We start from the raw sequence: 13,346 nt of genomic DNA, 5'->3' as shown, positions 1-13,346 counted from the left end.
GCCGCCGCATTGCGGGAGTGGAAGGGGGCGGCGTCGGAAAAGCAGCAGAAGGGGGTGGCGGTGGCATTGCGGAAGGGGAAGGGGGTGGCGGCGGCCATCGTGGTGGAGTAGGAAGGCGCCCGCAACCTCAACGGTGCTCCAACCTCACCGGCAGCAGTAGCAGAAGGTACTAGCTCCTTTCAATCTCCATCGTCCTTCAGCACCCCCAACCTCACCGACGCCCCCAACCTCCATTGTCTTGCTGAATGGAGCTTTCTAGAACCAAGAAATTGGTGGTAGTTCGATTGCTCATCCATGGATGCGTCCTCAAGCTTTAGATCCATCAACATGGTAACAAATCAATCTCAATTTTTGATAAGTGCTTGTTATTAGCATTTTGATTAGTCCTGTGATTTTGAGTAGTAGGAATTTCTCTCAAAATATTTCCACCTTTATAGCCTAAGCACGATGGATAAGAAGCATTAGCTCAGAGTAGTTACTGATACTTCATTGGGGCCTACCTAATTCATTTTTTAGTGGAATGGATTATTTTTGAAGTACTTTCATGTAGTTAAGAGAAACTCTCTATGAAATAATTGTGTAAACCAACTGCTGTGGCCAATGATTTGTCCACCTAAGATTACCTGATTATGAAAATTGGTCTGTCATATGTCTCCTCTAGACATAAACCCATTCAATAAGGAAATAATATGTCCTTACATCGAACCTTGTTTATTAGCATATTGATCAGTCCTGTAATGTTGAGAAGTGGGAATTCTCTCAAAATACAAATGTTAATGTGTCAATGGTGGTTTAGTAATTTAATCCTTTATCCAATTGTACTATGTTCTGCAGGGATCATGATCCAACACCACCTGGTGGCTTCACAAACTTTATCAAGAATCATCCTCAGATGTCTCTAATGGGACCTTCTCATTTTGTCCCATTCAAGCCGCCACAGCCTTTGGACACTTCACCATCACAAGAAGAAACAGCAACACCCCCGTTCATCACTGGTTAATGATAAGTGTATTAATGTCGATAGTGGGGATGAACTTGTTAGGAGTGAGAAGCGAATCCTGTGGACACAAGAAGAAGATGTTAGGCTAGTGAGTTACTTAATTTAGTTGCTTTGTTTTTCAATTACATTGTAATTCAATTACAGCAATATAATACTTTCTATACGATTGTAAATGAGCTCTTGGTTGCTTAATTCGACGGTCTCATCCCAAGGAGCTGATAGGAAGAATGAGCAATATTGGTTTGATGTTATTGATACGTACAACCAGACTACTCTTGGCAATAGGAAAAGAAATCTTAAGCAAGCCAAGAACAGATGGCACAAGATAAATAGATGGACCGACCTTTTCCACAATGCTTGGATTAAGGCTCAAAGAGTTTTCACTAGTGGATATAACGATCAAATGTGGATTAATAAGACACATCACTTCTATATGGAAGACAATGAACTTGGACCTTTTGTTTTAATGGATGTGTGGTATGCTGTCAAAAATGAGGCAAAGTGGGTAGCATAGAATGATGGGCTAAAGGCAGCACGTAAAAGAAAGGGTCAGACAAGAAAGTGGCAGGTAAAGATCCATATGTTGTAGATGTTGAGGAGAATGTACAATGCCCTAGGCCAATTGGGCAAAAATCAGCTCAAAAGGCCGCCAAGAAAAATAAAACTAAGTCCAAGCTTTGTGATAGTGATATTGAGGAGCTTGATACACTGGGAAGAATCCAATATGAAGATCATGCAAACCGGGTTGAGGTATTGGAAGTACAGAAAAAGTTATCATCTGACAAGTTTGAAGGAGCAAAGCTTGCTCATCTTACAGCAAAAGAGCAAAAGGAGGCAGCAAAAGACCAAAAGGAAGCAAAAAGGTATAAAGCTGAAGCTAGGATGTTTGAAACCTATAACCATCTTCTCTCGCAAGATGTAGGACTAATGTCAAATGAAGAAAAGGCTGATCATGCAGCAACAATGAAGTCTTTGAAGAAGAAATTATTTTTTCCTATCTAGCAGATATTATCCTATCTACAAACTGTTATCCTATCTTCAGTTTGAGTAAGCCTGTGTGCTGCTATTTTCTGAATGTGAACTTGATCATATATTCAATGTGAACTATGCTGATATCCTATGTGAATGGCTGGTGGAATGGCACCGTGTGAAAATGAATGCATACATTCTTATTGTGACATATTCCAGTATAAATACATGACCATCGGTGGCACTATGCATAGATACTTCTTTTCTCCACGTTCCTGTGAATGTCGACTAAATCCACTGATGAAGAACTGGAAGCATGGGAACCTGAAGCCCGATCCGGTGAAGCCCTGTTCGCTGAACATGAAGATTTTGATCCAGTGGAGGTATACACGCTTGAAGATTTCATTGTCGAGGACCCAAGATTAGAAAAATTTTGGAGAAAAATCGGCGACAAGATTAAGGCTAAGTTTTAAGGGGAATCATCTAAACCACCTCGCCGTTGCCAAAGTGGGTTGAGAAGGTATATACCACGTAACCAAGAAGCTGGTCACGATGATCTTGTTGCAAATTATTTCTCTGCAAATCCTATCTACACCGACGAAATGTTCCGTAGGAGATTCCGGATGTCGAAACCTTTATTCCTTCAAATTGTGTCAGAGCTCAGTAATTGGGATCTTTTTTTACACGAAGAGTGGATGCAACTGGTAGAGATGGACACTCACCCCTTCAAAAGTGTATTGCAGCTATTCGAATGCTAGCATATGGGTCACCGGCTGACCAACTTGATGAGGTATTGAAGATTGCAGCGAGCACATCTTTACTATGCTTAGGAAAATTTTCCCATGGAGTGATAGAGTGCTTTGGTGCGGAGTACATGTGCCCTCCAGAAGTGATGAACTAGAAAAAATTCTACAAGATAAAGAGTCCCGTTGTTTTTCGGGTATGATAGGAAGCATTGACTATATGCACTGGATGTGGAAGAATTGCCCTAAAGGTTGGGCCGGCATGTTTACTCATGGTGACAAACGTGTTCCTACTATGATCTTTCAAGCAGTTGCATCACGAGATCTTCGTATATGGCATGCATTTTTTGGTACTGGGGCCTATAATGATATGAATGTGCTGAATAAGTCAACGCTATTCATTGAGGTGATAAAAGGAGAAGCCCCTAGAGTACAATATATTGTAAATGGAACGCAATATGACACAGGACACTATCTTGCTGACGGGATTTATCTAGAGTGGGTTGCCTTCGTGAAGACAATATCAAAACCTCAAACGGAGAAGCACAAATTATATGCACAACATCAAGAAGGGGCAAGGAAGGATGTCGAGTGCGCATTTGGTGTCTTGCAATCTCGTTTTGATATTATTAAACATTTGGCATGATTATGGAAATGGGATGATGTTGTTAACATCATGCAAGCTTGTATTATCCTCCATTGTATGATAGTCGAAGATGAGAAGGAGTTGGTCAAAATTCCATTGGATTTGAATGACAATCTGAGCGCAACAATTGTGCTACCACTGGAAGTGAGGACAAGTGATGATCCTAACCCATGCTTCGTAGAGGTACTTCAGAGAAACAAGGTTATCCGTGCTCGCTCTACACATAAGCAGCTCAAGAACAATTTGGTTGAGCATATTTGCTGCAAGGAAAACTAGACCTACATAAGTAATCTATTAAGTCTTTATGACTAATATATTGAGTCTTTATTATATAATCATATTATGTATTGCAAATATCAATTATTATAAATATATATTATATTTATGCTTCTATGTCAAATTCATGTGTCAATGATTATACCCAAATTGCATTCTATTATACAAGTAACAAAATGGCTACACACATCAAATTTACACTAGATCATCATGATTTATGTGCCCACAAATGGATTAAATACTTCGCAGACAACCTAAAAGACAGAACTCTATACAGGTTGTCTGTTTCACTATCTGTATGTGACATGGCATTGGTCTTGTAGACGATAGCCATCTAAACTGCTGAACATGCCCTAAAGCTGTTCGTTTAGAAAATTTTTGACAAGATAATAACAATGCTAAAAGTCCAAAATATCCTTAATAACTCTTCTTAATCGGATGAATTACCGAGTAGAATTAATTATGCATGCACGCTTGCAGTAATTGTCGGACCTATTAGTCTTCCTTATTTAGCGAGTCTGGCTTAGTCATTGATTGTGGGAGTAAATGATTAATTCGTTAACTGGGTCAGAAAGTATTATGACGACTTTTATTGGATGGTCTGAAAATTATATGAACACTCTTTATGGGACAAATTTTGAAGGCTAAATAAATAGTCTTTTTGGGATGGAGGGAGTAGATACCTTTCTCAATGAGAATGACCGCCCCTCTTATAAAAAAACAAGAATGATCTCTCTCCGACTCCAAATACGTGCAGTGTAGGATATTGCTTTGGTTAAATATTAAAATAGAATTAGAAAATTTCAAAAGGAGATCATATTTGAAAGTTCTTTCCACGATATATCTAGTTGCATATATCGTGCACTCTTTCCGTCTAAAAATATAATGTGTATTTTTTTAATTTAAAAAAGAACAAGTCTTGATTCAATGGTTACTCCATTAGAAAATAATTTAACATTTTAGAGAAGTACATGGAAGTTGTCTAGCAGGTGCACGTACATTACCACATAATAGCAACGATTTAATAGAAAACCTTTTGTATTCAATTTTCTAAGTTGTTTTATATATAGTAATTACACAATATATTAATTTGTGCATAGAAAAAGGAAAAAAATTGTGCGAGTTGCAATAACAATTCGTACGATAATGAGGCTGTAGTCTTATAGTTTTAAATTTTACCTTATAGGCGGCTAGAACAACCTCGTTCTCAACCTTCCTCTCTCCTCAACAACATAAGAAATCCTACGTCCTTGTATTTTGAGGATGAGAAGTGTATTGTTGTCAATGTATAATTCTTTATACTTTTATGGTTGAAGTTGAAGAAGTATAAATCACAGGAATTTTAAATGGACGTGCATTTTAAGTCAGAAAAAGTAATTTGTTTTATTAGGCACGTTATCAAGGGATACCACCAGTGCTGGAGACTGGCTAAGAAACTACCCCAACCACATACCACCTGTGCATGCCCTCACCACACCAGGTAAACACCTCACCACATATACGCCCCGGGCAAGCTCATGACAATTGCCAAGCACTGTGTGCTCGTTTTCTTATCTTTGTTTGAATATTCACTAACACATGGTCACAGTCGTCGTTCATCACCATCAATTGATTAATGCGATGAAAGACTAAGCAGGCGCCGGATCCGGGCCTAGTATAATCACCGTACGTTTTTTATACTGTGTTGTGCCTTTCATCTGACCAAACAAAAGAAACTTATTATCGCCCTAGAAAAAAACTGAAAAAACAGCTGATTGGCCAGCGATGCGTGTTAACACTTGAGTGGCTAGCGGATTATATTGCTGTTTAATTTCCTTCTTGCTTCGAAGTGAAGGAGCTGCCATGCATGGCGAATGCTGCTTGCCAAAGCGTACTGTTGTGGCGCGTGATTTTTCGATGTACTGCTGACAAGGATATGATATGCGCTGCATTTTTAGAATAAGGGTTAGTGACATGATGGAGGTTTGTCAAAGTCACCGGTCTTGGTCACAACGGAATCAATTTTTTCAATGAGCGAGGCTGGATTAGATCACGATAATTACAATCATTTATCCTACATTTAGTTGACTGGTTATTGTAAAATATGTCCAGCCTCAGACCGTCATTATTTGCCTCAAAAGAGTCATACCACAAACGGGAAAAAAAAACTCCCTATGATTTTCCATCCGTCTGTTGGAGAGCATCAATGGTATGGCTTCATAGTGCACATTGTGAAGTCAATGTCCGCATCAAGAGTGAATGATAGGCGGTTACAAAGCTTGCGGATTGTTAAAATTTTATTTAGAACATGTCACCTACAAACAAGTGCACGTATCTGATCTACTCACTTTGTCTCAAATTATAGATTTTTAACTTTTGTAGATTCCTAAATTCTATCAGGTAGGCCCTATTTGGCACGGCTCCACTCCTAAACTCCAGCAACTCCATCAAAAAATTCAGCCAAACACCCCAACTCCAAAATTCCATGGAGTTGCCAACTCCATGGAGCTGTAGTGCAAATGGAGGTGGAGTTTTGGAGCACCTCTTTTGCTGCTCTAGAAACCTCTCTTTTGAACCTCCTCGTGGAGTTGGTGGGTAATTACCCACCAATACCACTGGTTACAAAAAAAATATTTCATTCTATTCTCCCTTCTATTCTCCCGAGTCCCACTCGCCGCCAGAGCCCCGCCCGTCGCCGCCCCCGTGGCTGGCCGGCCCCGCCGCTCGTCGCCTGTCGCCGCCCGGCGACGCGCCCGTCGCCTGTCGCTGCCCGGTCGTCGCCCGTCGCCGCCCAAGCTGCTCCGCCGCCCGTCGCCGCCCAGCGCTGCCCACCCCGCCGCCCGCCGCCCAGCCCCGCCGCCCGTCGCCGCCCCGCGCCGCCCCTGTCGCCGCCCACCCTGCCGCCCGTGGAGGGTCTCCCATGTGCGGCACAGTGCAGTGGAAAAAGGGGAAGAAGAAGATGGGATAGACAAGTGGGGTCTTAATTGGGGGGCAACAATGGCAATCCACACTGAAATCGATCTTTTTTGGAGCTGAGAGCACCCATCTAGCCAAACACCCCATTTTTGTTCTGGAGTTTTGGAGCGGAGCTGGCTCCATGTGGAGTTCTGGAGTGGAGCAGCTCCACCCGGAGTTGGAGCCATGCCAAACAGGGCCATAGATATAGGGTATATTTAAGTTCATAATAAAATTTATGAATCTAGAAAAGTCAAAACAACCAAATACGAATGAAGTATTAAACAAGCATACTTTACCAAGACCATATAAATTTTCACTTAAATAATCATGTAGGCATGATTCTTGCTGGCGGACATAGCGGGCAGCCCCCTCATCATCGTCATCAGCGGAGATAACACGAGGCCTGTAAGAATTGGAGCCCATCCTGAGCCATCCACCAGGCAGGAATGTGGCCCAGTAGCCATTTCATTCCCCACCATAGTCCAATCGGCCAACGTCCAAGGGTCAACTCTAACTGCACTTGAGAAAAACGCAGGCGGGCAAAAAGGGGGTGGTTATGGGCTGGGATAGAGTGATCTTGGAGTAAGTAAATTTGAAGACTTTCAAACCAACCTTGGAGTAAATTTGAATACTTAAATTTGATCGGATGTGTTAACCGTATGTAGAAATGATATTTGTGACCGAATATTGAGGCAGTTGATATTAAAATTTTTTGCATGAGCACACTCATGCGCCTATTGTTGGGCTATCCCTCCACATGGAGGATGACTTGGAGCCCAGCAATGTTCAAGAAAACAGCCCAAATGCTGCTCACAAGCCCAATTCTTGTGAGCCATTGATTTTGGTTGGAATCAATGGTGAAGATCGCTTCTTGCAAGAGAAAGGAAGCAAAGAAAACTCTAGCCCCCATCTTCTCCCAGTGCTGGACATCACTTGGTGAGGGGGAGAGAGCAGAACACTCACAACACAACTAAGAGAGGAGAGGAAAGAGAAGGAGAAGAAAATCTGCCAAAATTTTGGTGGCTCTAGGCAGATCGACCTCAAGCTCGTGATTGGAGGCTCAAACGAGCTTGGATTTGCACCAAACTTGGTGAGATTGTTCTAAACTTAGAGTACTTTGATCGTTTAGTTGGTTTGAGGTTTGATTCAGCAGAGCATCAGATTTAGGAGTAGTTTTGTTAGTTCAGGTGACTACAGTTTTAGTACTGTGCAATTTCGGTAGATGATCAGTTTGGGTGCTGAAATGGTGTCCGATTGATTTGAAACTTTGTCAATGATTTGGGGACTTGAGGAATTGAAATGCTATTTATGTATAGTGGACATGTAGTTTGTGAGATACAAACTGATTACCGAAGAGAACAGAATCTGTGCATTCTCTATTTGACAGTAGTCATACCTCTTTTTAGTGGTTGTGGTTGTTGTTGCAAATGCCAAGTTGCATTATGGTGAATGTGTTACTTCTGGTGTAATCCTCTAGAGGTCCTAGAGAATATTTCTTGTAACCATTTTTTAATTATAGTGGAAGTTTGGAGTGGACCGATTGGTCCCGTGGGTTTTTACTCCTCACTTTGAGGAGGTTTTCCTACGTAAATCATTGTGTCTTTGTGCATGTGATTATTATTATTCCGCTGCATATCTATTGGTAGATGTTTTTCTCATTGTTCATCACAAGATGATGGACTAATTGGTATATTGTTGCTGCCATTTATCCCAACAGAGTGGTATCAGAGTATTTGGTTTAGTTTGATTTAAACTTGATTTACTTGCTAATTTGCCTTGTGTTGAAGATGGAAGCAAATAGCAGCTGAATGATCTTATTGAATGGTACAAATTACCAAGCTTGGAAGGGTAATATGGAAGATTTACTCTATGTCAAGGAGTATTGGAAGCTAGTGTTTGCTGAGGCAAAACCAAATGATAAATCTGATGATGAATGGCAAGTTCTTCATCGTCAAGCTTGTGGGTTCATTCGACAATGATTTGATGATAATGTTTTGAACCATATCAGTGAGGAGACACATGCACATACCTTATGGTAGAAATTAGAGGAGTTGTATGCCCAAAAGAAAGGTACTAACAAGATGTTGTTGATCAAACAATTGATGAATCTGAGGTACCGAGAGGGTTGTGGCTGATTATGTGAATACTTTTCAAGGCATTATTAGTCAGCTATCTTCTATGGGAATCTCATTGAGGATGAGGTTAGAGCCTTGCTGCTACTTGGCTCATTGCCGGACACTTGGGAGACTTTGAAAGTCACTTTGTGCAATTCAGCCCCAAATGGTACTATTACTTGGAACCTTGTCAAGACAAAGGTGTTAAATGAAGATACTAGAAGGATTGCTAAAAAGATAACTTGCTCCTCTCATTCTGAGGTGCTAGTCACTAAGTCACGGGGGAAAAGCAAGAGCCTAGGTCCGAAGAAAGGTGGAGCTGAAAGTAGAAGCAAGTCGAGAGGTAGAAACATCGAAATGGTGTGTTTTTATTGCCATGATAAAGGACACAAAAAGTGGCAATGCCGTAAATGGAAAAAAGAGAAGGGTAAGAAAAATAAGGAAGCTTAGAAGCAATATAGTGATAGTGACAGTGATGCTGGCCATATTACTTCTGCGGTTGAGGAGATGATGATTGTCATTGCTACTAGAAATGAAGGTAACGAGGGTTGTTCTTGTTTCACTGTTGAGCAGATCACTATAGCTTCTGATGGTGCAGCCATCAACCATGTGAATGGCGATGAGATAATTTGGATATCGGACAGCGGTGCTACCATACATGCTACATCTCATAGGGAGTACTTCACAAACTACATAGCTGGTGATTTTGGTGTTGTGAAGATGGGCAACAATGATAGGGCAGCCATCTTTTGAGATGTGCATTTGGAGACAGCAAATGGTACCAAATTAGTCCTTCAGTTTGTGAGGTATGTTGAGGCGCTTTAGCTCAACATATTTTCAGTTGGACTGCTTGATGAAGATGGATATTCTAGCAGATTTGGAGATGAATAGTACAAGCTTACCAAAGGCAGCATGGTAGTAGCAAAAGGTAATAGAGTTTCACTTTTGTACCGTGTTTCTGCTAACCTCTCTAGTGTTTTTGTCAATGCATTAAAGGAATAAGACACTTGTGTTCTATGGCACAAGAAACTTGCGCACATGAGTGAGAAGGGGATGACTGTGCTAGTGAAGAAAAATTTCTTAAAAGGGATGAAAGGTGTACATTTGAAAAAATATGCAGATTGCCTAGCTGGGAAGTAGCACAGGGTTACTTTTAAGGGTCTACCTCCTCACAAGAAGCTAGAGTTATTGGATTTGGTGCATTCTGATGTTTGCAAAATGTCAGTAAGATCAACGGGTGGTGCTAAGTCTGTAGAAAAGTTTGGGCTTTTCCCTTGAAGTCCAAAGATCAAGTGCTAGGTGTATTCAAGCAATTTCAAGCCTTAGTTGAGAGAGAAACTGAGAAGAAGATCAAGTGCATTCGCACTAATAATGGAGGAGCGTATATTGGGCCATTTGATGCATATTGCAAAGAGCAAGGGATTATGCACCAATTCACACCTCCGAAGACACCACAATTGAATGGTATTGCTGAGAGGATGAACAGAACAATTGTGGAGAGAGTGAGATGCATGCTATCACATGCAAAGCTACCTAAGAACTATTGGGGTGAGGCTTTGATGATTGCAGTTTATATTATTAATCTCTCGTCGTCTTATCCTTTGCAGGGAGATGTTCCTAACGGGGTTTGGTACAACAAGGACATCTCTTATGATCACCTGAAAGTGTTTGGATGCAAGGCTTTTGTTCATATTCCTCAAGATGAAAGGTTGAAACTTGAAGCTAAGACACGGCGGTGTATCTTCCTTTGCTATGGATTGGATGAGTTTGGCTATAAACTATTTGATCCAATTGCAAAGAAGATTATGAGAAGTTGTGATGTTGTGTTTGTTGAAGACCAAACAATTGAGGATATTGTAAAGACAAAGGTGTAGGTTCCTCAGCAAGATCTATTGGTTGATTTAGACCCAGTTTTTGCTGCTCCAGCTCCAGTACATGCTAAAATTGATGTTGTAGATGATGCACCAGATGATGTGCATGGTACAGGTGATGAAAATGCTCCCCAACAGCATGAGTTTGAGCCTGAAATTGATAATCTGGATCAGCAGCCACTAGTACCAGAAGATCCACCAACACTTCTACTCAAAAGATCTAGCAGAGATGGAGTTCCTTCCACCAGGTATCCTTCAGATCCGTATGTGGTGTTACTATCTGATGGTTTAGAACCTGAGTGTTTTGCAGATGCAATGGAAGATGAGCACAAGGAGTGGATGAAAGCTATGCAAGATGAAATGGATTCCTTGCTGAGGGATAAGGGTACCTATGGGTCCCCACCAACCAGGATACTGGTCGGCCCTGGCAAGTGGGCCCGCCCGACCATGCCGTGCACGCCAAGGCATGAAAACATGTGGAGCACAAGCTAGGAGGTCGGGCGAACGGATTCTGCCCGAATATCATGGCATACTTGTTGTAAACCGATTCAGATTGCTTTCCATGTAACAACCGACTAGGATTAGATCCTATCCGCTTGTAACCCTAGGTCATCAGCCTATATAAGGCGGCCAGGGACACCTCCCGAGGGCATTTCAACTCTTCGTATCCCATACCGGCAATACAATCCACCAAAACACAGGACGTAGGGTATTACTCTTCGGAGGCCCAAACCTGTCTAAACCTTACGTCTCTATGTTACCATTCGTGTTCTTGGTCTTGCGATCTCCCCCACTTACAAATCTACCACCTGGGTAACCCCCTGGTGGACTGCCGGTCACTAAATCTGACAGTTGGCGCGCTAGGTAGGGGTGATCGTAAGATCCTCCCCAGCGAACTCGATGGCATCTCGCCCTAGCATCATCTTCCCGACAACATGAAAGTCACCTACCCAGCCAGCGAATTTGTTGGCAGTCATTCAAAGATCGAGTGAGTCGTTCTCAATGTTCTATATCAGATCGATCTAATTTTCTGATTAACTGATCTACATGTTATACCTTTTGTTCCCGATCTAATCGCGTGAGCTCTTCGTCCCTGGTCAAGAACTTTCCCACATCGGCAAACGCACGCACATCGAGGGCACTGGCTAATTCGATGTGCAAGGCGGTCAGTCCGCCATGACGATCAACGACGGTGGCATTTATGAGTGTGCAAGGCGGATCGGTGCACCCATGTTGCATGCATCGGTCGACATACATGGCGGATGATATTCTTTTTAATTTTTATTCAACCGATGCAATCTGTTGCTTGTTTTTGTCATTCATGGGGATTAGTTCAATCAATTTCTCGTTTAACTTGTTCTATGCATGACTGCTACCGTCATGATGCTGTGTGTTGTGAGAAGCAACGAGCAGGCGATCTTCATTCACACTCAACTGCCGGGTAGCCATCGCGTTTGTTGGTAGGCCGAGGTTTCATGTAGCTATGGGCACCGGGTAAACTCGGCTTTAAGCTTCACGACTCATCAGCGATGTCCCATGGTCGCAACCATAGCTCCACGCACCGCTGCCACCCGGACTCGACATTAACTTCATCAACAATTGTTCACTGACCACGACGACAAAGATGATGATCATTAGCTGCCCGCTCGGGCACGACGATGATCACTCCGACTCGGCACGAATCAAGCTAAGTCTTATTCTCAATTAAATATTTTACGGCTTCCGTATATCTCCACACACCTTGATTCTCCTATGTCTCTGTGACTTTTGCCGACCACTCTGGTCATACCCTGACTGCTCATACAGCTTGTTCCGTCCACTAAACGGGCAGTCGGGGCTGCGCCCTACAAGTGCCTAGCGCACGCTTCCGCTTTTTCGCATAGCTCCAACTGCTTTGCGGCTTGTCCGTCTCTCTTAACGGTTGCTAAAGTATTTGGGTAGCACACGCTTTAATCCGTGAAACCTTCATCTTGTGATGCCCCATCTACAACCTCGAGATCCGCTTTCAGCAGACTGCTGGCTAAGCAAGGCTAGGTGCTTAAACGTAACATGCTAACTACTTGAGAAAATTACATGGCCATAATGCAGGACGCGCAAGGATTTATTTATACGCCGAATAAAACTCCGAGTTATTCAATTATTAAATATTCTATAATATGCTACATAATGTTTGCATTGTACTTTTACAGCTCAGAAACTACTTGGCTTGACTCCTGCCACCCGACCGACCTCCCAGGCTTGGGGGCTGGGTGCGGGAGGTGACTTAGCATGCTTCTGCAGCTCGTCCGGCTCCCAGGCTTGGGGGCTGGGCGCCACAGACGACTCAGTGTGCCTCCCGTTGCCCGGCCGACCTTTCTGGCTCGGGGTGGGAGGCGACTCGGCGTACTTGTGCGACTCAACTGGCTCCCAAGCTCGGGGGCTGGGTGCCTTACTTTGGTCGGCGTGCCTTCATGGCTCCACCAGTCCTTGCGCTCGGGGGCTGGACGTCTGTTTTAGGTCGGCATGCCTCCGTGGCTCCATCATTCCTCGTGCTCGAAGGCTGGGTGCCTATTTCAGGTCAACGTGGCTTTGTGGCTCCGCCAGTCACTGCGCTCGAGGGCTCCGCCGGTCCTCATGCTCAGGGGTTGGGTGTTATATTTAGATTCTTTTTGATTGGAAACAATATATTATTTTCTTGACCATTGAACCGATTACTTTAATCACTTCAATGCTCGGAGTCTACTCCATATGGAGTGCGTCTTGCGATGCCCTCCATGTGCTTCCCTTTAATCTACAGGATGCTAGACATCC

At 42.8% G+C, this 13,346-nt stretch overlaps 1 pseudogene; it reads left to right on the top strand.

The window, feature by feature from the left end:
* The first annotated feature begins 2,571 nt into the window (after window positions 1-2,571).
* Window positions 2,572-3,634, top strand: LOC140221286 (uncharacterized; annotated as a pseudogene).
* Window positions 3,635-13,346: the final 9,712 nt, after the last annotated feature.

The sequence above is a fragment of the Setaria viridis genome, chromosome 1 (genome assembly GCF_005286985.2).
Source record: "Setaria viridis chromosome 1, Setaria_viridis_v4.0, whole genome shotgun sequence".
NCBI lineage: Eukaryota > Viridiplantae > Streptophyta > Magnoliopsida > Poales > Poaceae > Setaria > Setaria viridis.
The sequence above is the reverse complement of the archived record's forward strand: the minus strand, read 5'-3'. Positions and strand labels throughout refer to the sequence as shown.